Source organism: Hesperophylax consimilis, chromosome 8 (genome assembly GCF_061612785.1).
Source record: "Hesperophylax consimilis isolate HC1 chromosome 8, BYU_Hcon_1.0, whole genome shotgun sequence".
Taxonomy (NCBI): domain Eukaryota; kingdom Metazoa; phylum Arthropoda; class Insecta; order Trichoptera; family Limnephilidae; genus Hesperophylax; species Hesperophylax consimilis.
The window spans coordinates 24318990-24343101 of record NC_142843.1 but is presented as its reverse complement, the minus strand read 5'-3'; the positions used below and the strand labels follow the sequence as shown (position 1 = coordinate 24343101).

Sequence of the window (24112 nt, the reverse complement as noted above, 5' to 3'; positions counted from 1 at the left end):
TCTAACTGAAACTACCGAATTGTAGCTCTATGTTCAAACCTTGTTGTTTTTTTTTTGAAAATTAAAAAATATCAAACTTGATTCAGAGTAAGAATCTAATTAATCAGAATAACGTGAATATTTAATTTAAAAGAAGTGGATTATAAAGTTAACAAATTTAATGTTATATAACTAGATCATAATTCGTTTCTTTCGTACCCTGCTTTGCCCTTGTTTTATTTGGAGTTAATAGTATACCTCTACACTTGTACGTAGGATTTGTTATTTAATTATTTTCATGTCGGCAATGGTTATTAATTTATTATGTTTGCCCTGCTTGTGACATTGTGATAAAAAATACCACGAGAGAAGCAATATTATTGCTGTCATATGTGTCTACTGTCCAGTTTAATTTTGTTAATTTAATAATGTAAATAAGTACAGTATTTTGTTTTTAATTACCCCATAAGTTAATATAAGAAATAAATCATAAACATACAGTTTGGTAAGGTCTTAAACATCATTTAAATCTTTAATATTTTCGATGAATTAACAAACCTATTTGTCTAGTTGTTATTTTCAAATGAAAATTCAAAAGTATGGTAACAATAATAGATGGAAAGGACATTGTGGACAAAACTCATTTAGAGCAGACAAACAGAACCTACACATTGATTATCATATATTTGTTATTAAAATATAATATATTTGTTTTTAAAATGTAATATATTTGCTATTAATGTGTAATATTTTTGTTATCGATGTAATATATCTGTTATTAAAACGAAATAGTAACATAATATTCGTGTGGGAATCCCAACTCCGCGCGAATTAAACAAATTGGTGATGGCGGTTTCTCAATATCACTTTCACATGAGAGATAAGTAAAAACTTAAATCTTTAAATATCGTATTACTAAAGTATTCCATTAGCGAGTTTTTAGTACGACATACAAGGACAAACTTTGGGAAATAAATAATGTTGGTATATTTATAATAACAGTAAATGATAATGATATGTATTAAAAACACAGGTGACAAAACTATAATGTTGGTAATATCCATTTGTGATCTCAAAACTTCACATCAATAATAGCAAAATGGCTGTTACTAAATATTTTTCATTAGAGGTAAATAATAAAAAATAAATAATATCTCATTGAACCTAAAAACGTTATCGATAATAGTGTGATTAGCGTCAGAAAATGATATTATTATATTTTGTAATATTAAATAAATTACATAATTTTTATTTGTTGTTTTATTCAGCTGATGCTAGTTTGAAGAAACTGTTATTTTAAAATTGATTTCATGTAAATATTTAAATATTAGTTATACGAGTATAGATACATATTTCCAAATATTTAAAGATGATTTTATGAAATCCTCCAACACAGTTATTTTTAAAAGTTTTGCATCGTCATTGATTAATTGAAAATACAGACCTAATGTACCCTCTAACCAATCTACCTTAAGTCTAATAATAATAGTAAGTTGATTATCCACTTTGTTTGCCATCAACCGAGTGAAACAGGTTTTTGTATTAGTAGTGTATAATAAATAATAACAAGATGTTTCCGTTGACCTTCTGGCTGCTCCAATAGCAGATCACCAAGCTGCTAAAGCCACAACTACGGTATAAACACCTTGCCATATCGAAAACAACTAACACACCCACGAGTTCTAGCAACAATATTTACTGACATAAAAGGGTGGAGTTGTGCAAACAACTCTAGATATTCTACTGTGAATATTTAGGTATTTGGTTTCAACTTTTAACAGAAAAGACGATTTAAATTGATTTATTAAATTTATTAGTTGAAGTCCCCGGCATTGCCCGGGCTTTGTTCTGCTCTAAGGGCATGGAAAAGGGGGATGGGGGTGGTGATGTAGAATTTCACCAATCTCGGAATAAAACTGTAGTTTTGTATAAAGAGTCAAACCCACGCCGCCGTACTCATTTATTTATTTTTTTATTTATTCCTTTAGATTTACACACAGTACAATATGATATAAGATATAATTAAAATATTTTTAGTGATTATAGATTATTGTACCTTATCAGGTCGAAATTATTGGTTCCTATCTAGGCAAATTGCCCGTTCCAAGGAACCAAAAATATGTGAAAGTAAGTGTGTGATTTGTCTATGTCTATAATGTATCTCATTATGTGGTATTATGACTCATAAAACAAAAATAAATAAAAAATCGATCTATATAATAACAATAATGATAAGTAGAGAGCGAGTACATTATATTGAGTATGTGTTTTCTTATCGAAAGTAGCCAATTGGGTAAGTAAGCATACAAATTTAATAAAATAACGGAAAAAATCATACTATAATACAAACATTAATGTATATACTTGATAGATTAAAGAAGATTTATGTAATAGTTTTAGATTTTTGTGTTTAAGAGGAAGCTACGACAAGCCAAAAATGTGTATATTCTTGGTATACCTTATATTCTAGGTAATAGGCATTTAGATCGCTTGACAAACGGCGTCTAGAAACGTTCGTTATCAAGCACAAAACTGGTTTTCATTTATTTTGTAAATAATTTTATAAGAAAGCAAAAAAGTTAATCAAGTGAAACTGTCACAGATAATCTTAGCTATAATACTGTTTTTTAAAGTTGTTTCCTTTACGAGTTCTTACATTTCGATTGTAAAAAAATATTTTTAGTAGCTTGCATTTATATTTTTTATTGAATAATTTATTTTTTTATTTGTATTCTACTCAAGCGATAGGAAAACCTTCAATTTATCTACAGGTTTTTTGGTATTCATAATGTACACCAATTCGATATAAAGATGAATCAAAATAATGATTTGACATTAATCTTCGTCTTAATCTGTAATTAACCTCTTGTTCTTGAACCCTAAGTATTGTATTAATGACAAAGTAAATAACATCCCAAGAGAAATAAGCGAGAAAGAGTGTAAATCGGGCGAAACCGGTTATCAACTACACTACATATTGGCAAATAAAAATATTCTGCAACTCAAATTAACAAGGCCTTGCAGGACGAAATCGACACATCTTGAAGGCCCTTTTAAGTACGCTAAATTTGAAGGGTGATTCAACATGATAGTACAAGTAAAAAAGATAATAATTATATTTGGATGATTTGTAAAGCGCCGTTTTCCTGCAAAATGACCTCAAAGGCTTTAGAATATGTCTTCAAAGATCTTTCCTATTACTAACTATACACAGTCAAACAATTATCAACTTATGGCATGCAGATATATATAGATATGGCAAACAGATTGTATCCTCCGGTTCGTTGAACACTTATATAAAACTATATTTACAATGCATTTGATTGATGAACATGATGTTGCGTTAGAATGTACATATTTTATTATTATTTATTTACATTTTGTACGGGCAGATAATATACATGACCATATTTCGAAATTCCAACGCTTGAAGGTAGTTATTACATAACAAAGTTGAATTGTTTGTGTAGGAAAATAAATATTCTTCCATGGAAAAATTAGTATGCGAAAATAAAGATTGAAATTTCGAAAAAAGTTATTCCCCTTTTTTACTTCTACTATCGTGTAGTATCACCTTCCTAAGTTAGCGCACTTTACGCCGGAACACACTGTATAATATGTTAAAATAGTCAAGTGACTATATTACATTACACTTTATAGAAACACACATTTATTGTTTAACTTGTTCGCTTTTGAGAACAACTCAAAAATGATAAATCGTCATAGTGAGATATGAAAAATATGATCACAACGGCGGCAGAAAGAGAAAACACCAAGCTTTATATTCAAATCTAGAAGTAATCAAAGAAGAATTAAAACGTGCACCTGTGTATAACCAAAGGTTCCGAACGAAAATTGAAGAAAAAAAATAAAGTTCGTCAATTTTTTTGAATGAAACGACCAAAAAGTGAGGTCTAAAAAAAAAATCGTTTTTAGTAATTTTAGTTATTGGTGGGCCGTTTTTAAAACAATTATATTTCAAAAATTATGTTTATTTCTAATTATAAAATTTGAAAGCGTATTTCATCACCTTTCAAAAACAGTTTTTTAGTTTTCGGATACTTTCATAAAAATTGAGTTGTTTGAATTTTATTGCAAAGCGGAAATACTCGGACCTTTTGACCGAATGTCTCAGAGGCCCGAGGGGTTAAGTGAAAGCCTTTAATTTTTCGAGTATTAATTAATAGTATTATGTTGCAATAGGAAGAATTAAAACTAATGTACTGAACACCCACACTGGTACATTACAATTTGCGTAAGGTCTGTTGTAAAATCCTTGCCCAATGCAAATAAATATGTTTTTATAGTTTTGTTTTTCTGCATTGTTCTCCATTTACTGTCACTATTTTGTGTTTCCCAAGCAAATCTAATTCAATGAAATCTTTTGGCGTCTAGAATATTAATGTCCAAAAAGACAATGGAATACGCAAACGCAAATTTATTGAATAATCCGGCGTTGCCCAAGCTTTTCCCAGAGTTTTTCGACGTCAGATGTAAACAGTGACTTTTCTCTTGTTTGAAGGTCGAGTGTGCAAAATTTCATCAATATCAGCATAAAACTGTAAATTTATATACACATCAAATCCACACCGCCCGCCCGCCAAAGAAACTCCTCTTTATAAAAATAAAAATGTATGTTCGTCTATAATTTAATAAATTCCAAATAATATCTTTGAAACTTCCATTTCAAATCATTTTGTCACTAGAATCTATGTAATAAAAATATTATTTAAAGATATGTATATACCAACTAATTTTACATAAATATCTATCGTCAAATAAATGTTTTATTTTATTATCGAAGGAAGCAAACACTTTGTGGCTTGACATTATTACACAAATGAAAGAATATCTTTGTTTTAAACCACTTTATTAAATTTATATACGTCGACCGGTTTCGGTTGAACTCAACCTTCATCAAGACAGTACAAATATAAACTGAGTTTATATTTAGTTTATTAATCCAAATATAAACAGTTTATTATAAACAGTTTATATTTGTACTGTCCTGATGAAGGTTGAGTTCAACCGAAACCGGTCGACGTATATAAATTTAATAAAGTGGTTTAAAACAAAGATATTCTTTCATTTGTGTTTTATTTTATTATTATTATGTCATGAAACAATTACATGAGTGCAGGAAATATAATTATTGTTTTAAAAAGATACATAAATCATTAACCAATCTACCGTCATAAATCTCTAAAATAAAGTCTGTTTGTGCGCTTAGTTCTTCTAAACTACGCAACGGATTTTGATAGGATTTTCACTATAATTTAGAAAATTTCTTCCAAAAAGTTTATACATGTATCAAACATGCATATTATATTTATATAAAGTAGAGAAAGGTCCGTGTTTTGTAATCAAGTCGTAAAAAATATATTTTAAATTATTGGTAACGCTGGCTAAACCTTATAAGATAGATCAAAATAATGTACTACGGATTTACATATCTTAAAAAGGCCTACAGAAAAGTTCACAATGGTAAATGTCTATCTCCAAAGATAACCCCTAAAAACGCCGGGTACATCTCAGCTAGTTTAATATAAATGTCAATTTCGTAATGCCATCATAGATTGTGGATTTCACGAAATGCATTTAGGCTTCATTATGCTACGTATAGATACGCGAGCTGAACTGCCGATCTGATCCTCAACGTAAGGGAAAGGTACGAAGCAACCGCAAATGGCGCGAAACGCCGCATGTAGTTGCTTCGTTCCTTTCCCGTAATTCTTTTCCCGGCTCGCGTTTCGGTTTGTAAATGTATACGTACCATTAGGTACCTACATGCATTATATTTATCGGCTAACAAAATTCGTGGGAATATTTCTATCTCTAATATTACAGAACTACACTTTCGCCTAATTTAGAGCATGACGCGACTTACTTATTTCTAAAAAGATTTCACCTTTTATTTTATCTTGACCTTGTATGTGAGGCATTTCGACAAACAGGAGAGTGAGTAATTTAATTTGTTTTTCAATGGGAAATCCCGTGTGATAAATACACAACAACAAATAAATCTCTTACAAAAAAGTAGTAAACAAATAATATAGTCATAAAGATAACACTGGTAAAGGAAAACGGTAATTATCTACAGACATGTAGAAAGTAAATTACTTTCAGGCCGATGAATATTTTTCCGGAGTTTTCAGCTTTTAATGAGTTGTATAAAGAGTTAAAGGATAAGTTTCAAGGTAAAATTTAATGTGAATACCGCACAAGTGTCAGGACCAAATGCTCGTTGTCACTAGGATTTGGTATCTCCAATTGGGGTATGATGTTAGGCTGGAGGGAGTGGGGCTAAGAAGAACAAAGGTAAGAGGAATTTTGGGATCTAGTCACTAAACACGGCCAAAGTAATTTCAAGTAAATTTTCGATTCCGAGTAGTGGTCTTTTACCTGAGTGATACTGACAGTGTTTACCACTCTGGATTAAGCATATAATATGAATGAGGTCATAAATATTAAAAACAGTTTTAAGAATGTGTTGACTATTAAAAATCTCTACTAAATTGGAAAGATCAAGTAGACCTATTTGCTGTAGGTATGTAAATGTTTTTAAATAAAGTAGATAAATAAAGTGATAAAGTCTTTGTTGTATTTTTGTATCTATAAAAAGCATATCATTAACATGAACTTACATCTTTTTGTACGATTAAAGTACAGCGACTATGTATAGGGTGTTCGGGGGTTAAGTGAACTAACTTTGGGAGATTGTTTTACATGATGGTAGAAGTAAAAAAGTTTTATGAGTTTTTCGAAACTCCATTGTTTTTTCCCCATACACATATATTTTTCCATTAAAGAATATTTATTTTTTCATACAAACAATTCAACTATTTTACCCATAGACATATGAATATTAGTAGACCTGCCCTAAGTGATTAAAAGCGTATTATCCCCACTCACCATACCGGTTCCATTGGAGCCGGCTGTGCTCGCGTATGGCCTCAAGTGAAATTTGAAAACGTGACGTCATCATTCTTGTGCGAACTATGGTCGAGGCATCATCGGTTCATTTTACGAAATAACACGGCAAAATGTTGACTTGTACTATGAAAACTTGTAAAAATAGATGTGAAAAAGAGAATAAACCCAATTGTCGTATTACATTCCATATATAAGCATTATTTTACTTTATTTTAAGCATATTCACATCGTATAATATGAATCAGTTGTTACTATCACATCGAGAAACGTCTGGACGCGAAACACAAAGCTGGTTGGTTGCTGGGAAGTAAATTATGAACATTTATAAAAGTGTCTTAACTAAATACTTAAACGAAATATTCGACTCTGAAAATAGAACAAAATTTTTTTGCCTAATTTGGACTTCGCAAATTTGTTCATAACGTGGCGAGTAATTTGCGCTCCCATGTAAAAATGTCTATTCATTCAAAAGCAGATTTTACTTTTAAGAAGTAAATGGTGATATTATAATGCGAGATGCCTATTTACTGTCAAATTGATTTATTGACGAATCACAGTCAGCTTCACTCCCTTCGTTCTTCAACAGTTGATTTTACCCCTCGCCATTATCTTCTCGTCTATTAATTCCTATGTCTGTGATTTTACCTAAAAACTACCTGAAAACGTTTGAATTTCGAAAAAAACTATATTTATCTTTTGTACTTATATACTATCATGTACAATAACCCCCCGAAGTTAGTACGGTAATAACCAATAATGTACGAGTATAATGTCTCCATTCACTCTAACAATACCACATAAAATTCCAATTGTATTGTTCCAAGCGTTCCAAGTCATAAATATTGTTTCAAATAATAAATTTTTGTACAAATTATTAAAACAAACAATGTACGATTCTTATGTTTTAAATAATATGCAACACTTTATTTATATATCAAATATTTACAAGCGGGCTATTAAAATTACGATAGTGAAGGTATTTTTATTTTGATGAATAAATTTTCTATAACGATTTAAAATCTGCCATTTTCTCAAAATGCCGCCAAAATGTTCGCCACATGTTCGTTTTTATTAGTGAATTCGGCGGCGCTGACGTCACACCGGGCGACCTTGGTGACAATCTTTTTACCTGACCTTGGCGTTTTCTATGTCATATTGACGCTGTTGCCAGTTGGAACCGTTTTGGGATGTGCGGTTATAGATAGTTTTTGAAATCAATAATTATGAATGAAAATATAAAAATTACATATTTTTAGTACATAATAAGAAAAATAAACTTTATATCCCATTTGTTTTTAGTTTGTGAAAATAATTAGTAGTTGTTGGTGAATAAACTCGTAATAATGCAAATATTAACAACGTAAGATTTTTTCCTGAGGTTGGATCATAATTGTTTATACCATTTAACTGCATCTACGTCATAATATAATGTTTTTTTTGGGTTATCTTATTTTTATGGTTATTTTGCAAGACGACAAAACTTGTCAAAACTACTTCCATCGATTATCCTTTGTGCGTTTAGTATCAACGCTAAACCAGATCAACCAATGCACTCATAGAGAAGCACGATTTTGACATTAACAAAACATGTTTCACCAACACATCCTTGCCCTGTATTACCGATTATAATTACATATTTTCGAACATTTCGCAATACCATAACATTATTATTTTCGAACGACTAATTTCATATGCAGAATAGATCAAAATTAAACACGAGACACGCGGGAACTTTATTTTTGATTTATGCAAACGACTGAGATTAAGTCACCATACATTTTATTTGCAATAATAAGCATGCAGCTGTAGAGCTGCAGGAATATTAAAAGTTGTTTTAAGAGTTTTATTGGTCTGAATTTGATAAAATTTAAAAAAAAAACGTGTTTAATAAAACCTATAACGCTAATTGATAATTGATATTCAGTCGTAGAGGTTTTCAGAAAAAAACGACTTGGAAATAAAGAGTTTTCAAAGTTTGAAAATAATTTTAAATATAGTTTTGATGATATCCAAGTATTTTGATGATATTTGTCATAATTAAGAGTAGTCGGTTTTTCTAGTTATTTTATGTGTGGAATCACTATGAGACATGTGTTATGATTGTAATTCCATTCCTTCTAAGTGTTACATAGTTATTCTGAGAAACAATGCATAGCACGCACAAGAACCAAGATAATTCCAGGAAGTAATTTTAAAACAATTGCACACTTGTACTCGTCTAGAAATCAGTTCATTGGCCGTTAAAAAAAAAATATTTCAGATTCAAAAATATTAATATTTCATATTTTTAGTTTTATCAAAAACCCTGAAGAAGTGAGCGTTGCTCATGAAACATGTTGGTAATAAACAATAAAAGTGGTTAAAACGAAGTAGGTATTTTATTAATTTTTAATAAAAAAAATATTTCGTTTCAACGTATTTTTTATAAATTGTTATCATTTGAAAAATTATTAAGTATTAAGTACCTAGTCTTGAAATAAAATGAGATTAGCAAAAAGATTGCATCGGCCGGGAATCGAACCCGGGCCGCCCGCGTGGCAGGCGAGCATTCTACCACTGAACCACCGATGCTTATGAAAATAAGTCAAATAATCAATTCAGTTCAATTTAGGATTGCCTTCGTCACAATAAGTGAATGTTCTCTTCTTCGTGGTAAGTAGGTAGTCGTAGCCACTAACATTCTAATAAATTGGCGTTATTAAGATCTTAGAAGTTTAGCAATAAGCAGTCTTCGTTTTTATGATACCATGAAACTGAAAGTCAAGTAAAAAAACTTATGAAGGTTTTCGGACTTCTTAAAAAATATATAAATTACGAAGCGAGTCAATTCAATCTAACATACGGCATGTCTAACAAATGTTTTGCTATGAAGCGAAATGATTTTATGTGTTTTGTTCATTATTTTGTAATTTATATAGTGCTTTGTGAAATCATTTTCGTAACATTTGTGATTTTTGTATTTCTCGTAGAAAATTCAAGAGTCAATATTTATACACCTGCTGACTTGAAGTAGAACGTGTCTGTTACTTCTTTTATGACTGTCAAAAAAAAGAACTAAGACACGATACTTTTACACTGGAATTACCCCAGCAAAATTAACATACATATTTGGCTTCTTCTTAGTAAGAAGTCTCTACGGGGAAAAAACACAATGAAATATCGATAAGACTACTAGAGACTGATAAAAAATTAAAACGTTTAGCATTTAAGAATAATTTCATTGCGTAGCTTTTAATTCCAATAATGAAGTTGAAATCACAACAAAATATATTTTGTGGAGGAAACGGCAAAAAGGCGATTCTTAAATTTTCCTCGTGGTGTGTAAATATCGCCTAAGTCGTAAGTTGTTGATATTATTGTCCATATATAATTAACAAAAAAAATTAAGCTGTGCTAGACCACAATGGCAAAACAGGATTTGGTAGATTAATAATTGGCAGCTTTGATTTTGAACACGACAGGCGACTCAAATATAAAATGTTGAGTCACCCGAAGACCATAAGCCTAAGTAAAAAAATACGTTCTTTAAGGTATGTAAATGTATTTATATATATTTTTTCTTGTTTATTCCAGATATCTTGTTATAATTGTTTGTATATAAATACAAACAATTTGATGTTCGTCGTTCAACTATGCGGGAAACTTTTAAGTAACTATACAGATATGCACTCGCCTATTCTAAAAATGCTAATTTCACTTTTCAAAAAGGGTTTAAAAAATATATATATTCTTCAATATAAAAACACCCGCTAAACTGCCAAAGCAGTTTGTCCGCAGGTCATATTCACAATATTAATTATATAACGAGAAGCCACAATCAAACAGATACGGAAGAATAACATTTTAAGGAACTACAATACTTAGATAGATAGATTAGACAGTCAACATACTCATAAGCAAACACACACTCAAAGGCACACATCATACGTAAAACACTCTCTTTGGAATATTTATACAATTACTTTTTTTTTTTTTATTAAAACACAAATAACATTGTTTACATCACTTTATTTCGATACAAAATCTCAACATGTTTCATGAACCAAGTTCACTTCATCAGGAGCACAAGTATACTAAAGTTATAATTAAAATTAAAATTAAAATTAATTTTTTTTTATTTTTTTTTTATTTTTTTTTTTATAAACCCCATTTTAAATATTTTCCCAATTACCCGGTCTTTCCCGTCTAATGACATTTTAATTCCTACTTTGAATAACCCTCCCCCACTCTTACCCCTCCCCGCTCCTTCTACCTCTTCTTTCTAGACCTAATTTTAATTATAACTTTAGTATACTTGTGCTCCTGATGAAGTGAACTTGGTTCATGAAACATGTTGAGATTTTGTATCGAAATAAAGTGATGTAAACAATGTTATTTGTGTTTTAATAAAAAATAAATAATGCCATCACAAAGTGAAAAGCAGTTAGAAGAAGTTTTCTTCGAAAAATTATACAATTACACTCTTACAATCGATTGATACTAGCGTATTTGTAAACAATATCAATATAGAAAATCGTGATCCCTTACCACTATTTTAGCTTTTTTTGATTCAGTTGTGCAGGTTAATTCGCTTTTTACATCCACTGGCATCTTATTGAATATAGAAGGTACAAGATAAGTAAATGTCCGTTGGTCGTATTTATTAGTAATTTTTTCTTATTAATTAGTTCTCTGCAATTTTTTTTTATTTGGATTTGTGTTGTTCAGTGGCTAAAGAAAATATTGTGTAGTTCCACGACAGCTTTAGGTGAAATTAAATAATTAAGAATATTATTCATACATAAAACACCTGAAATGGACAGCAATTTCGATAATTTATCCAGCATTTGGTTTCAGTAACATATTTGACACAAATTCCTCAGTAAGAAGTGTTGTATTCTTTAAATAGATAAAATCAAACAAAACAAAACTTATATAAACAACAACAAGGGGGTGAAGTTTGACGTATTTCAGAAACTCAATACATGATATTTTACATTTTAACATATTGAATTAAATAGGTTCAAAAATATTAAGAAAATTATGGTCATACCTCAGTGATGTACGTATTTGGTCTATGTCATACCTACGTGATTATATTGATTGAAAAAATGGTAAAACTCTAGGGAGTTTCAAGTGTCACTTTTGGTATTCCAGTAACATATGGTATGGATTTTAATAACTCCTAGTTGACAGTCATTATTCGTCCAATGACACAACGTGGCGGAAAAACCGCTTGTCACTAGAGACTAGAGCCTAATTATTTTACTGGTGGAATGGTTTGATTTGCTAACAGACAATAATTAGGCAAAAGATTTAAGACTTTAATTATTGAACCGAAGATAGTGAGACCATTAAAAAACCATTTCGATTGAATAGCAGTATAGCCATTGTAGATGATGCAGGTATTGTGACACATCGGTTATATAATATTAGCCTTTAGCATCAGCCATGATTACTTTTTCGGGACCGAAGCAAGTTAATATTGTATAATGAATCGACAGTTAGACTAAAATAAAGCCAGAATCTTAACGACTTAAGTGAAGCAGCAGTGCACAAAAATATGCGACGCGTGGCCCTGGTGTATTAGACAGACCTGCAGTTGAATTTTCCCTACCAAATCTCTAAAATAAAGTGGAAATCTTAACGATATAAGTGATGATGTCGTGTAAAATCAATACTCGGTACGGCCCGGCAAAATAGACGGACCTACGGTCGACTTTGCTCTAGCAGGCCTAGAAAATCTTTCAGCATCTTTCCGTAGGGTTTATTTTAACTTTTTCTGATGATTATTACTAAAATCTCAAACATTTCTAGATGGATCCTTCAGGAAGTTCCTAATTCATTATCTATAAAATATAATAAGTGCTTACCGCTAATTTTATAGTTGAAAAACGTTTTGTAAATTTTTCAAACCGTTTAAAATATTAACATAAAATATTTTAATGGTAAGGTCCTATTTTTATTAATCTTGTACATAAATATCTTACTTGAGTGGTATCCCTCTAGAATCATTTGAGATTTTAGTAATACGTTCATCAGAAATAATTCAAATGTGAGCGTAATCCATTTTATTTTGGATGTCTACCTACAATTCTTAATAATGGTTTGTTATGCAAGTCTTATATTTTCTGGAAAATTACGTCACTGAAAAGTTATTTAAATTTTTAACTACGCCTGTTTCATCAATCCAGATCTACGACGAAATATTTCACACGTTCATTAAAATATTTAAAAGAAGAAATTAGTTTGGACAGGTGAAAGTAAAAAATTATTCAACCACCATTTTTATTTGTAAATATTATTGGAATGTTTATGAAGCAGGAAAAAACAAGTAGGTACGCACTGCAGGTGCAAATAATGATTATTATTAATATTATACACCTAACTGAGGTAGGTAGTAACCTGAGGTAGGTAGTAAATAAGGAAAAGTCGATTGATCTTTGACCATCCTTAATTCAAGAAAGTTATTTTTTTGTTTACAATAGTCTAAGGACGGGTTGTTTCGGAGAAGTTGAACACTGGAGGTTATCCACCGCTTACCCGCCCTGGTATAAGTAACAGATGGTTACTCCTTCAGGGCTCTCACAAGGACTCTAATTTTTTTTTTGTTTAACGACTCTACATTTATTATAAAATGAATCTAGACCTCCAATGTCCCTGCATAGTTGTTAGGCTTCAGGATGCCTACAATTTTACACAAAAACACAAATAACAATATTAAAATATGTACAGGTATAGTAAAATAAAATAGGCCTAAAAATAATACAGGACGAAATAACTGCTTAAAGCCTAGGCCATCTGTAGAGAAAGAAAAAAAAAGAAAGGAAACACATATACATTCATTTTTATACTGTAGGAATCTACATTTAAACATATATAAATATTACCGGAGAGTATTACACCCGTCCACTGGCAGTCCCATCGAGAATGTGCATGGCGATCGGTCTGTCCGTACACAAAGAACGACTACCGCGCCCCTCCGCCGGATTACCTGATTATGCCCTGAAGAAAAAGTATGTGGGAAGGTTGGGGGCGTGCCCGAAGACCCTAGGGACTAAGTGAGCGTCAGGCATTCGGAGGGTGGGCGGAAGGTTGTCGAGCTTGCTCGGCCATTCCTCAAGCCCGCCATGGCGATGGGGGAGGCGCAGTCGACTGTGTGTGAACACTTGTCCGGTGTGGGAGGCGTCTGATTAGGCAGGGACGAGGTCTATTTCACACCCAAAACGGGTTGAAGACGGTACAGGACAATTAAAGTTCAGTTCCGGCTTACTGCACACACTCCTAATGATATGTAAAGCAAAAAAAGAAGAAAAAAAAATGATAAAGGACAAGTTAATTAAAAACTCAAATTAAATTAATTAAATTCATTATGACGGATTGAGCGATGATTTCATCACTACCATCGCTCAAGGGGTCGGTCTCGCATGGAATCCTGCTGAAATAAAAACAATCATAACAAAATAAATAATTAAAATAATAGCAGATACTATGGAAAGAAGAAAAGCATTAACAGACAAAATTAAAAAGAAAACAGCAAAAACAAAAAAAAAATCAAATATATAATGCAAAGGTGATTGCAAACCTTAATATAAAATGAAAATAAAAAAGAAATATAAAACAGACATCATAAAGAAGGTAATATGAGAGCAGGAAAAGAATTAACCGAGGAAACCAGAAGCAGTCACACATGGCACCTGAAACTCGGAATGATTTTAATCTAATCAGCGACTCTAAGATCAGGCCATCTCTCTACCCAAACCTTTGTAAACTTCCTCAGGCACTCAAAGTTCACCTTATTCGAAACGAGATCGGCATTCCACACCGGTCTTGTGATGACGTTCAGACCTTCCAACATTTCCTCTCTTGCATCCGTCAAAATCTCACAATGCCACAGAATATGCTCGGCAGTCTGTTCAGTATTGCCACATGCGCAGTTTGGATGGGGGGACAGGGCGAGACTGTGAAGTCTCCCCCTGAATTCCCCATGCCCGGAGAGAAGTTGGGTCACATGGTGATCCAGGTTTAAATATGCCCCTTCCATTCTGAGTTTAACAGACGGGAAGAATGAGTAAGTCCATCTTCCCGAATTTGACCTGTCCCATCGCGCTTGCCATTCACTCAGCGTTATTTCTTGCATCTCTCTAAGAAGAGCAGGGAGAGATACAGATCCGCCTGGTATTAAGTTAACACCTAGGTGAGTAGCAGGTCTTCCTCTGATAAGCTTCTTCTTTGTTAGCACCTCCCTAATTTCTAAATCAATTGGCAATATGCCGGCCAAAACTGGCAAAGCGTCCGAGGCAACTGTTCTATAGGCACCAGAGAGTGCCAACAGGGGGATTCGCTGGCCCCTCTTGAGTGCCGACTGGATCAATACATTATTCAGGCGGTGCTCCCACACAGAGGCTGCATAGGTGACTTGCGACACATACACCCCTCTGTATAGAAGGCGAAGCGCTGGAGAACGCAATCCCCACTCGGCAGTTGAGATCCTTCTCAGTTTCAAGAAGAGGGCTTGGGCCCTGCTTGATACACTCTTGACATGTGCCAAGAAAGAGGACGATCGATCCAAGAGAACGCCTAAATACCTAGTGGTTTCCGCAAATTTGATGTTTGAATCTCCCATTTTGATGCAGGGATTTCTCCCTCTATTGAGGGAGCCCTTCATCAGGAGACCCATGGTATTTTGGGGAGCGAAGGTCAAACGATTTCTCTTGTCCCATTCTAAAATTGCACTTAAACCTTCTTCAGCTTTGCACTCTACTTCTTTTCTGCTGTTCCCCGAAACCAAAAACAATTTGTCATCAGCGTAATCGACCGAGATACATCCCTCAGGCAAGGGCAACCTGGAGGAGTCGTCAAACAAAATGTTCCAGTAATCTGAAGCAAGAACCGAACCCTGGGGACAACCCATATTTACCTCCCGTTCAATAGTGACATCCCCGTACGACAGAATTATAGAACGGTTGTTGAAATAATCTGCGGTTATCTTGAATAACCTTGGAGAACAATTACGCGATTTTAGTTTAGAGAGTATCATCGGCCACCACGCATGATCGAAAGCACCAGTGATGTCTAAGAAGACCCCAATCACATACCTCTTAGGGCAAGCCTTCACCCATTCAAGCGCATACGAAATTGCGTGCTCCGTAGACATACCGGGGACGAAGCCAAATTGTCGATCGCTGGGTGGTGACAAAGTTTTCCGCAGTTGGCATCTAATCAGTTTTTCGAGTATTTTCCCAAATACAGGCAGCAAGGTGATGGGCCGGTACGCCTTGACATCTGTCCGGGGCTTATCATTCCCTTTTGGAATGACACAGAGCACGCCTTTCTTCCATACTGTGGGGAAAACTCCCCTTCTCATGCACGTGTCCAACACCTGGAAGAGCTCCTCCTTGGCGTAGATCCATACATTCTTCACTATTATGCCATTAAGTCTGTCGAAGCCTGGTGCCTTCTTTGGATCCAAACCCTTAATAATAGCGTCAACCTCAGCAACAGTTATATGTAACAAATTATCCTCCTGGGCGAGGTTCCTGGGCGGAAGCCGTGACAGATTTCTAATCTGTTTGTGATGGTCGCTTTCCCCTATTACAGAGTCTAAAGGGACTAACTTGCCCAGAAGTGTCCTGAGCGTAGAAGCCACGTCTACACTCTCAACATCCCTGCCGTCAATATTGGATGTAATACTGGTTAAATACCGGTCAGAACCTTTTCCCGTTTTTTCAAGGGCGCTGTGGATATCCCACGGGTTGGCGTTTCCCACTTCTTTAACCCAATTATGCCATGCCGCTCGTTTCGCCTTAAAGACGGCCGATTTAAAGGCACTACGAGCACACCTGAGACGAACCATGAGGGTGGACGTCTCCTCCGGAGAATTTGAACAATTATTCAAATTTCAAAGTTAATTTCCAAGTTTTGTAAAAGATTTTTTCAAGTTCTGTTATGATTTCAGTTCTCTCAAGCAACTAGCCTATAATGATATAATAACAGAACTTGAATAGGACTTTCACAGAACCTGGAAAATGAACGTTGAAATTTGATGAATTGTTCAAATTCTCCGAAACAACCCGTCCTTAGTCTTCATCAGTCATCAGTCATCACTGAATAAAACTAAGGACGGGTTGTTTCATATAATTTGAACAATTCCTCAAATTTCAAGTTGATATTCAAGTTTATTGAAAGTCCTACTCAAGTTTTGTTACTATCCAAGTACTGTGAAAATCCGTTCCATGATGAAATAATAACAGAACTTTAACAAAGTTTAATTAATTGATCAAATACTGTGAAACGACCAGTCCTTAATACTACATTCGAAATAATTCCCTACCAAAAAATTAAATTATCCGTTTAAATAACTATCAAACTAAAATATGAAAGATTTCTGCTTCAAATACAAATATAATCCAATGCTTTATTAAGTTTATTTGTAATATTTTGCTCGTATTAAATCGTATCATTACAATTAATATGATTAGGTACCTACGTTAAATTAGCAATGCCATATTATGTGGTATTACAATGAACCTGATTAAGTTATTTAATCGTTGCAATATGTATATAAAAATACATAAAAATGTTCTTTTTCCAGCCACCAGGCGTGCGTCCTTATTTCGGGCAGTCAATTTTACAGGTTGCTTTACTGATACAATACTATATTTATTTATTTTTAAATACATCTACATATTTGAATATCGATTTTGTTTTCGTGAACGAATGAATGCAAATCTTAATTAACCCACTTCCCCATATCCGATCGAGCTGAAACTCGGAAGATAGACTCGTTGTCGATGACAATGCAATACGCGTTACATCCGAAATAAATGTCGGTCCTACCCAATCGGGATTTGGCTTAGTTTTTAACGCGGTTGACTCCTTGCTATAATATTTAGTTCCCGAGGTTCAAGACAAAAAAAGGATTTTTAAATAAATATTTTAATGAAAATAGATGTATTAGTAAAATACCTTTATGTGACGGGTTGATTTTTTAAATCCCTTAAGAATTGACTTTGACAATTTGTAGGACGCCAGCAGAACGCATACCAAACAAAAATTGGAACGGCAAGTCTATATGGAAGAACTGGACACTGGACTGAATTGGTCAGACAAAGCAGGAGAGGAAAACAAAAACCGATTTCAGAAGGCAAATAATATCCGTCCAAACGATGACAATTATCCGGCGTTATAATTTTATCTTCGTGAATCCACAATGATTACACAATATGGTCTTGAAGTCTACCCGACAATGACTGATACCTTCGAATAAATTCCAATGAAAGGATATTATAAGATATAGCTTCAAGAATCGTGTTCCTAGCGAAGAACTAGACCAAGGTATTTGTTTATGATCTGAATATTACAACTTCATAACACTATTGGGCAAGCTTAAAGCTAATGGTAATTTGTAATTTATTCGTGAATAATAATTAATAATAAAAATGGGTCATTAAAGATGTTATTGAGTTAGTTCGTAGAATTTTGCTACTGCGTAAACCATAACTTCAAGCACATGACTCATACTCATGACCATGAAACTGGTGTCGAGTACAGTTATTCTGAAGTAAAACAACGAAAACTGTCAAGAAAATTTAATGAAATGGGGCTTAAAAATGCTTGAGAAATCAGGTATCAAGGTAATTACACAATTCACTATTCTTTATTCGCAAAATAACATTGCAGGTATGTTTCAACATACTTTTGACTGGCTAATAGTGTAATGATGACCCAAGGCCAACAAATATAAGGTTAGTCGGAGCACAATTAGGCATATCCCGTTCACACGCACCTTTACTTCATCTGCAGATGGTGCGTAAACATATTTAAAAAAAAACAGCTGGCAGTCCTGGTCTACGGATGCTATGAACTAAGCTGTTGATGCAGTCGTCAGAGGAGAAATGGGATACAATAAAGTAGCGGGAACTAATCCGTCTGAATTGCCTTCATCAACATGTCGAGAAAAGACGAGAAAATTCAGAAGATATTGTTGTACCACACCACACGACATGTTCTGGTCTGGACAATGACGACGATGATAGTGATGTCATCTGTGAACTGTGCCAATAATTAGTACCCCGTTGTGCCCCTGGTTGAACTATGGGGGAAGGGTCAGAATATGAAATTTCCTTACTTTTCCAGACACAATTTTTTGATAGTAATTGTTTATTTAGATAAGTTTAGCTTTAGTTTATTTGTAGAGAAATAAGTAAATAAACGTACAAATTGACAAATAATGATGTTATTATTTTCAAACTCTCTCAAATTGTAATCAAAGCTTATCTACCCCATACCGCCTCGGATGCCCCACACCGAGAAAAAATAGAAACAACAATATATATTACAAAGTGCCATACCACGTCGTGGAATTTTCACTTATGAATGCGTAATATTGTAAGCACTAGCGCAAACCCGTGAATAATCACGGAATTCTTGACAAATCAGTTTAGATTTTGAAAATGACTATTAATATAATTTTCTGTTGAAATACTACTATGGGTAGGTATTTTATCACTTGTCTGAATTTTTCACAAAATCAGTTCCGTTTGAAAATGACACTTAAAATCAAAGCAAATCCGACTTCCAGAGTTCGATGCAACAGAGTTACCCAATATTTATTTATACATTTAAAAAATAAATAAATATACTTACAACTTTTACATGACATTATTATATACAGGAAAATTTATGTAGCCTTTCCTCACCCTTATGCTCTTTTTATTTTTTATTGAGGAAACAAAAAGTCGTACATTTAAGCATAAACAATAATTATTCGTATGTTCTAGACCAATAAAGTTAATTTAGAATTTTGTGCATACACAATATATTTATAAATGAAATAAAAATAAAAATAAATAAACATTACAAAGAATTACATAATGTTATTAAACAAATGAAGAAATACAGTTTTCGAATGATTGTAGTATTCAAAACAATAAAATAAACTACGATAGTAGTATATTTTCACAAAATAAAAGAATTAACTTATCGATATAACGTATCACAATATATTGTTATGTTATATCGGTCAGTTATTAGTCGGAGAGTAATCTGCTACGATACTCGAAGTAATGGTGCTGCCACATGCAAAGCTCACATCAACAGATAATATAAAGCACAATAGCGCTCGCCATACAATCCCATACAGACCCGACACACGTAAAAAGATAACGCGCTATAAGTGTGGTTCTGAACTTCGCTAACCGAATTTATTTTACGTAACCGCTCCCGACGCGATATTTGAAAAGTTATGCGTCCCCCTCTCCGCCGTAAAAAGGAGAGGGGGTCATTTTAATTGCGGAGCTACCGACTAAGTTCCGTGTTCCCTTTGACAGCCATGACATAAGCAGCCTAATAATGCATTTCTTATTTATTATATTAGCTCATATCGTCATGTGTGCTAGTAAATTTAGAAACATAAAAAAAACTTTATTTGCCAAACATACTTAACATATATTAAAAATATAATCAATATTTGAATTTGAAGTAAACAAATTTTCGCCCTTTCAAAATTAATCATATTTTTAACTCAGTATGTTTATATGGTAATATCATTCGGTTTTTTGATAAAGTTGGACGGCCTGATACCTACATAGAGAAGCTTCTAGTTTGTTCGTTTGTTGATTGCTCTCGTCAGCTCTCGTGCTCTCTTCTCGTTCCCTGCCCTGGTGTTGGTCCTTGCCGCCTTTGCCTTCGACATTTTTGGAAATCGACTTGAGCTTATTTTACAATAATTTTTATATGTCGCTTTCGTCGATCGGCGTGCGAACTGCGAATTTCCTGATTCGACGGAGAGGTTATGTCAGGTTATGTGAAAATGCGCTATTTACGCGCAGATTGTTTAAAATCTAAAAAGTTTATAAATAGCATTTATAATTATATAGTTGGCGGCATCATCATCTGAGGATGAGCTGTCCAACAGATCCAGCAATAGGCGACAAGTATCATCCATTTCGAAAACGTGCTCAAGCTGTCAGTAAGTAAAGTTGTAACTTTGACAGATGAAATTATGTTCCTCGGCCGCTCTCGAATTCAACTGACCCCCTCTCCTACCATAGGAAGAAATATTTGATAGCGTCGTGTGTCGGTAGAAAAGATGATGCGCTGTACATTAACTTTTGATGTGAGCTTTGCGTGTGGCAGCAGCTTTATAGTGATATTTTTACGCAATATGAAAAACACTATTTTTAATGACAAATGTATTTTTTATTATTCAGTTACGTATTCATCAACTACAAAACTTCTCTTAGACCGCCATATTTACGTAAGATACGTATTCATCAACTACAAAACTTATCTTAGACCGCCATATTTACGTAAGATACGTATTCATCAACTACAAAACTTCTCTTAGACCGCCATATTTACGTAAGATACGTATTCATCAACTACAAAAATTCTCTTAGACCGCCATATTTACGTAAGATACGTATTCATCAACTACAAAACTTCTCTTAGACCGCCATATTTACGTAAGATACGTATTCATCAACTACAAAACTTCTCTTAGACCGCCATATTTACGTAAGATACGTATTCATCAACTACAAAACTTCTCTTAGACCGCCATATTTACGTAAGATACGTATTCATCAACTACAAAACTTCTCTTAGACCGCCATATTTACGTAAGATACGTATTCATCAACTACAAAACTTCTCTTAGACCGCCATATTTACGTAAGATACGTATTCATCAACTACAAAACTTCTCTTAGACCGCCATATTTACGTTTAAAGTAATAAACTGCTCAAAAATACCTTACAATATTATTTATTTAGTTCATCAATAAAGATTTCCAAAAAACTTCAATTTTATATTTTTCTTGAGGACCTTTGACGAAATCATTAGGCCAACGTACTTGTAAACAGTAATGAACTGCAAATAGGTTATCAGCAAATGTGCGTGGAAATTAAAATCAGCAATGTTTGAAGATCACATTTTATTACAATTTTATTTTACTTGATTTTGGTATTAAGAATAACTGCCTAGTATTTCTTATTTTTTAAATTATGCTTCTACAGAAATCTTTATTAAAATTTGTTTCTTTTAAATTATCCATTACCTGCACCACCTGTGTTTTGAGGACCAAAGCTTGTTTCAATACCTTTCAGCTACCTGGGATTAATTTTATTTCCAACACAGGTAGGCCAAGACGATATGCTACACGTAAACGTGATTATTCTTGTTCATGAAATTATCACATTGTATTTATAATTAAAAGTAGTGAGAATCTTTACAAAAATACCAACAGATGCCGTTACGAGATTTTAATAAAAATATACATTATTTACTTGTTTTATTGCATATACACTTATTTTGCAGCTTTCCTAATAAACAAGAATACAATAGATATAATTTGAAATTTTTACGGCCGAAAGAATTGCAGTAGTTTATTTTTGGGGTATTATGCCGTGTTGCGCTACCTCCTTCTTTAGACAAGTTTAGCATCACAGTTAGTATCCATCATCAGGGCAGATGTGGTGTCCGAAACGTTGGCTAAAGAAGGAGGTAGGGCAACATGACAATACATAATACCCCAAAAATAAACCACAATAAAGAATATAATAGAACATGAATTTTTAATTCCAAATATGAAAATTAGGAATATGCACAGACATAGGAATTAATAGACGAGAAGATAATGGCGAGGGGTAAAATCAACTGTTGAAGAACGAAGGGCGTAAGGCTGACTGCGATTCGTCAATAAATCAATCTGACAGTAAATAGGCATTTCGCATTATAATATCACCATTTACTTCTTAAAAGTAAAATCTGCTTTTGAATGAATAGACATTTTTACATGGGAGCGCAAATTACTCGCCAATTACTCGCCACGTTATGAACAAATTTGCGTAGTCCAAATTCGGCAACAAAATTCGGTTCTATTTTCAGAGTCGAATATTTCGTTTAAGTATTTAGTTAAGACACTTTTATAAATGTTCATAATTTACTTCCCAGCAACCAACCAGCTTTGTGTTTCGCGTCCAGACGTTTCTCGATGTAATAGTAACAACTGATTCATATTATACGATGTGAATATGCTTAAAATAAAGTAAAATAATGCTTATATATGGAATGTAATACGACAATTGGGTTTATTCTCTTTTTCACATCTATTTTTACAAGTCAAGATTTTGCCGAGTTATTTCGTAAAATGAACCGATGATGCCTCGACCATAGTTCGCACAAGAATGATGACGTCACGTTTTCAAATTTCACTTGAGGCCATACGCGAGCACAGCCGGCTCCAATGGAACCGGTATGGGGAGTGGGGATAATACGCTTTTAATCACTTAGGGCAGGTCTACTAATATTCATAATAAGTCTATGGGAATATGTATATAAAAACAATGAAGTTGTTGGGAATCTGACTATTCAGATATAGTAAATAATCGTAGTCTTATAACGCATTTACAGGGTTTTCCAATAAGAGGTGTTATTTTGAATAGCCCGCTATTTCGGTAGATGTTACTTTTGAAGCTGTCATTTTTTGACATTTGACATTTTATTGGAAAACCCTGTACAAGAAACTCTCGAGTCCCGTGGAAGCATTTCAACCATTGATGTATTTAGTCGATGATTTCAAGCGGGCAAAGTAGCTTTATTATTTATTTTGGACAAAAATAGTTTTTTTTGGGTAAATATTAATATTTTAGGTAGCCGCAGGTCGGTTGGTATTGTAAGCTAATGCAATATTACTGGTTGTCTTTCACAAGCAAAGTACTTTTCTGAAGATCGCGGTATTAGTTCTGAAAAGTGGGGCGAGATTGTATTGCTACACGGTCTTCTCAAGTGTGTTTGATTGACCTAGAAGATTGAGAGCGCAACTATAAAATGTAGGTTTGACCGGTGACATTGATCTAGTTTTAATCCGAACAACAAATGGAATACCATAACTGGAAGAAATGGCGTCCAGTGACAGTTTCACAATTTTACAAATCGAAAGGTGATTGAAATTTAAAAAAGTATTTTCTTTTAAATTCTACCCTTTTATTATTTTGTTAAGTTTGCAGAATTCTATCTTACTCGTAAAAATAACGGTGACCGGATAAATCATCACAATGATAATTCATCACATCTTTAAAAAGTTATATAAAGTCATGGAAAGTGATGAAACAAAAACTTTATTAATTGGGTAAAGTAGTTTAGGTTAAGTTAAATTTTTTTTTCAATGTTCCTAATGTCTTTATATCACTTTTTAAAAGCGTGTTGAATTGTCAC

The 24112-nt window shown here is 33.3% G+C and overlaps 1 protein-coding gene and 1 non-coding gene across 3 annotated transcripts in view; both read right to left on the bottom strand.

The window, feature by feature from the left end:
• Positions 1–24112, bottom strand: part of LOC149421769 (superoxide dismutase [Cu-Zn] 5-like) — a 40808-nt gene that overhangs the window by 14652 nt on the left and 2044 nt on the right. The gene's annotated exons all lie outside the window — the stretch shown is intronic.
• TRNAG-GCC (transfer RNA glycine (anticodon GCC)) lies at positions 9413–9483 on the bottom strand. The gene has a single exon. It is a non-coding gene; the product is annotated as a tRNA-Gly (tRNA).